The sequence below is a fragment of the Pinus tabuliformis genome, chromosome 9 (genome assembly GCF_031772625.1).
Source record: "Pinus tabuliformis cultivar Carrire ecotype Pingquan chromosome 9, CPIR1, whole genome shotgun sequence".
Taxonomy (NCBI): Eukaryota; Viridiplantae; Streptophyta; class Pinopsida; order Pinales; family Pinaceae; genus Pinus; species Pinus tabuliformis.
In genome coordinates, this window is record NC_142307.1 from 487,856,990 (window position 1) to 487,861,335 (window position 4,346).

Sequence of the window (4,346 nt, forward strand, 5' to 3'; positions counted from 1 at the left end):
TTCAGTGCTGAAAGTTCCTGCCTTTGTGGAACTATTGTCCTTCTAGATCCAACATAATCAAATAAACACGTATCATTTTGTCTTTAGAAGTAAACAATCCATCGCAGCCATAAAAACAAATTATTATAATGCTTTTAAAGAGCTTTCATATGATTTACGCGGAAAAATCTCTCATAAAATTGTAAAACCTCAATTCCACAAATAATTTATTATCAATTTGAAGAATGGCATTACACCAGCTAAAAAAATGGCTCAAATATATAAAAATCTTGGAACCTCAACCCTTCTTAATTGCCGTCTAACCAATTACAACTCACGTGGAAAATAGAAACTCATAAATCAACTTCTCTGAAGCCTGGAATTGCCAAACAGCTTCCTGTGCGGGGGTCTGGGGGAAAAGCAGACGACCACCACCGTAAGGTTATCAACCGAATGCTTGCTGAGAGCTTCGGTGGTCAGCACTTTACAGCAACTCTCGGGATCATTGTTCGACATCAGTTCTCTCCTCGCAATCCCCACCGCCGACTCGCTGCTCACGACATCCCAGAGCCCGTCGGAGGCGATTATGAGGAACTCGTCCTCCTCGCTCAACTCCAACTCCTGCACTTCCGGCTCGGCGCTAAGAGGACTCGAACTCACAACCTTTTGATCCCCTTTGAGGTACCAGTCCCCGAGTGCCCTGGAAACCCCCAGCTCCCCGTTCAGATATCCGTCCTCCACGAAACCCCCCAGAGATTCGATCCGTGTCCTCTCGGAGCTCGAAGTCGGCTTGTGATCACTCGACAGTTCAACGGCGGTTCCCCCTCTTTTTCCCACTACAGCCCGACAGTCACCGGCGTTGGCAACAAGCAGAGACTTCCCCGACACCATGGCCACCAGGGCCGTCGTCCCGGAGCTCTCGTCGACACGGCTCTCGGGCTCCGCAAGCGCGCTGTCGGCTTTAAGGAATGCATTTTTCACGGCCTTCTGAAGTCCTCCATTGCAAAAATCGACGTCGTCAAGTATGAAATTCAGCAAATTTTCCTTAATATATGTCGCTGCGTCGCTGCCGCCATGACCATCGAATACTCCATAGAACGCCATCGGCTTCTGGGATTCGAACTCGCGACCGGCCAGATGGTTTCCCGCCACATCGTCAATGCAGATGTGCTCGTCTTCCATGCTTGGCTTCGAACCAATGTGCGCCCAGCTTCCAGAGCGCAAGACAGGAATAAAATTCTGGGCGCCCGAGGCAGCTTCAGCGTGAATATAATCGTTTGATTGCTTACATCTCAATTCAATTTTCTGTGCCTGTGCTAGCTTTTTATCTGCTCTATCACCCATTTTCTGCGCGTATAGAATAAATTTGTCTAGTGGGTATTTCGATGATTCAGTAGGACACCCTATAGGAAAGAGCCTGCGCTCTGCATTTTAATGGCGGGGCACGAAATCACTTCACGCACCTTTTCGTTTGCATTCTTTCAGATCACGTGTTAAACACGCTTGTGGAGAAAATATAATCACGTCATCTCTGCAGTTTAACGCATAGTTTCGAAATTTAGCGGAATTGTGTACCAAATATAGCCTAATTATTCTGAAGAATTATTAATAATTACAATAGTTTCCATACTTAACAGAATTGTGTTAAAGTATTACTAACACATGCAATTCAGATTCGGAGCATTCTACAAATAATTAACCACGGGTCTAATCCATGCATGTTTGCTGCATGGTGCATGGATCACGTAGCAAAAATCCATTATTTCTAGGAATAGTTTGCTGCATGGTGCATGGTGCATGGATCACGTAGCAAAAATCCATTATTTCTAGGCTACCACAACTCATATGTATAACTTGTCGTTAGTATAACTCATGTGGGGTAGTAATCAAATTGAGAATTGGTTCTAATTTTAGTTATTCTGATTTGATAATAATAAATAAAATATATAAAAATAATAAAATATGTATATTCAGTGAACATGAGTAATTTAAGATATCGCATTAGCATTCCATGTTTATAAAATATTATTTAAAAATCATATGTTTTATTGTAATATAATTGTTTAAAATTTTAAAAATCTTATGTTTTAGTGTAAACTAAATATTTTGTATTTAAATATGTTTTTAAATTTTATTTTGTGAGTTTATGTATGTATTTTTTTATTATTATTATTATTATTATTATTAGGATTTTAGTCTTGATATATTTATTTGGAAAAGAAAAAAATAAATTTCTTGATATTTTTTTTAGCCAATTAAATAAAAAATTGTACCTAAATTCTTAGATTTGTTTATATTTTTTTTAATAAATTAAATAAAAAGTTATAAAATTCTTAATTTATCCAGGATATTTAGCTTATATGATCTAACACATTGCTGTAACAATAAAGTACATTTTCTCTTCCTTGATAACTAAAAAGTGATTCAAAACAATCCATAAGAAAAACATTCTAATTGTTTGACAGCAGATTCTCATAAGTTTTGAGACAAAACTAAAGTTGTCTCCTCCTTTCATTCTTTGTTGATCGATTTTTTTCTCTTCCTTGATAACTAAAAAGTGATTCAAAACAATCCATAAGAAAAACATTCTAATTGTTTGACAGCAGATTCTCATAAGTTTTGAGACAAAACTAAAGTTGTCTCCTCCTTTCATTCTTTGTTGATCGATTTTTCTTCCTTCTGATGGTGCCCGTTGCATTGGTCATTAGAGCTTGTATTCCCCACGAACTTCTTTCTAACCATATCTTGCAGAGAGAGAGGAGAGCTTGCTCAATATGAGCGTAGCGTTCCTATGTGATGTGCATTGGTGGAAGAGAAACACCATTTCTGAAGAGCATCTTTTTTTTTAATAATTAATAAAATTATGTAGTTCAATTGATAATGGTCATGGAAATAAAGTCTCACCGAACTAGAAGTCTTGGGCTTAAATATTGTGCTATCCCCCCGTTCTGTCCCTCAATGGTGAGAAGTTGGACATAATGTAGATGTAGTCCTACCAAACTTACAATTTTTTTTTATTAATTTCAAAATATAAATATTTCGCTGGTTACTTCATTTCATATATATGTATATATATTATTATAACATGTTTTTCATATAATTATTAAATTAATTTATAAACATATATTTACCCCACACACACACATATATAAATATAACTAACATAAACAAAATCTAGATTTGAATGATCTATAAAGAGTAGTAGATATTCAACAAACATCGAGTTATTGAACACATGAACCTAAATTCATTGTACATAATGAAAGATTCAAATGCACATTTTTGAATATTGATTTAGATTGGATCATTATGTTGTTTCTCATCCATTTCAATGCTTTTAATGTAGAAAAAGAGGAATCAACTCACAGGAGTATTTTTACGGGAGACTGAGTTTGGCAAATTGGGGTTTGCAACCTTCCAAGAGCATTTTGAAGCGTCAAACTATGTTTTTTGGGAGCAAACTTTGGTGCCATTTTTTATTTTTATTTTTGCTATTCTACACACAAAGACCTTTGCAACAGCGTAAGAATTGCTTTAATAAACGTTTCTATGCAAATTTATCCCACTCATAAGTTGACCTTGTTTTGGCCACCATAATTCAACAAGATGTCACATCAACCCTCATTATTCATGGAAAAGGGGCTAATCATGTGATCGTGATGAAGAAGATTCTAGAAGAGTCCATATTGTAACACTAGTTAAGAGTTGAGGTAGTTAAACCTGACCACTAGTAAGCTATCAGATTGTGTTATAACCAAACCATTGGGAGGAAAAGGGGTTTCATTATTTTCAAGTGCTTTTATTCCAAAGATGAGCAAAGTGTTCAAGAGGGATAGGGACAGAGCACACACAGAGGATTTGTGCATTGTAACAACCCACAGGGCATAGACCTTACTTCTTTGTTCTAGCAGTTATTTTATGTTTAGAGAAAAAGAGCAGAGTGGTCTCACCTTCCAGTTGGGTTTTCTCCCAAAAGGGTTTCCTAGGCTATATATTGTGTCAAATTGTGGCTTGTGAGTTTTTATTTTTCTATTCTCTATTTTCTACATAATTATAATTTTCATGCATACACAATAACCAATAATTTACAAATCTGGATATCTAAAGAGAAATAAACCCTCATAGTGTATATTTTTAGATTTTTAAGTATAATTTATAAGATATATTGCGACGAAATATCTAGTGGAATATCCACAACAGTTTACAGATCATATTAGTATCATATTTGGTTTTTTTGGGTATATTGTGGGAATTTGCAGGGGATCTAGATTAACTAAGCCAAAAGTCAGAAAACACTAGTCATCACCGTTCAATATGTGAATAACCCTCATGATCCTGTAGAGGGTAGGTTTTCATGGCTAGAAGCA

At 36.2% G+C, this 4,346-nt stretch overlaps 1 pseudogene; it reads right to left on the bottom strand.

Moving 5' to 3' along the window:
- Positions 1 to 339: 339 nt before the first annotated feature.
- LOC149149335 (putative protein phosphatase 2C 27 pseudogene) lies at positions 340 to 1,218 on the bottom strand (annotated as a pseudogene).
- Between the last annotated feature and the right edge of the window lie 3,128 nt (positions 1,219 to 4,346).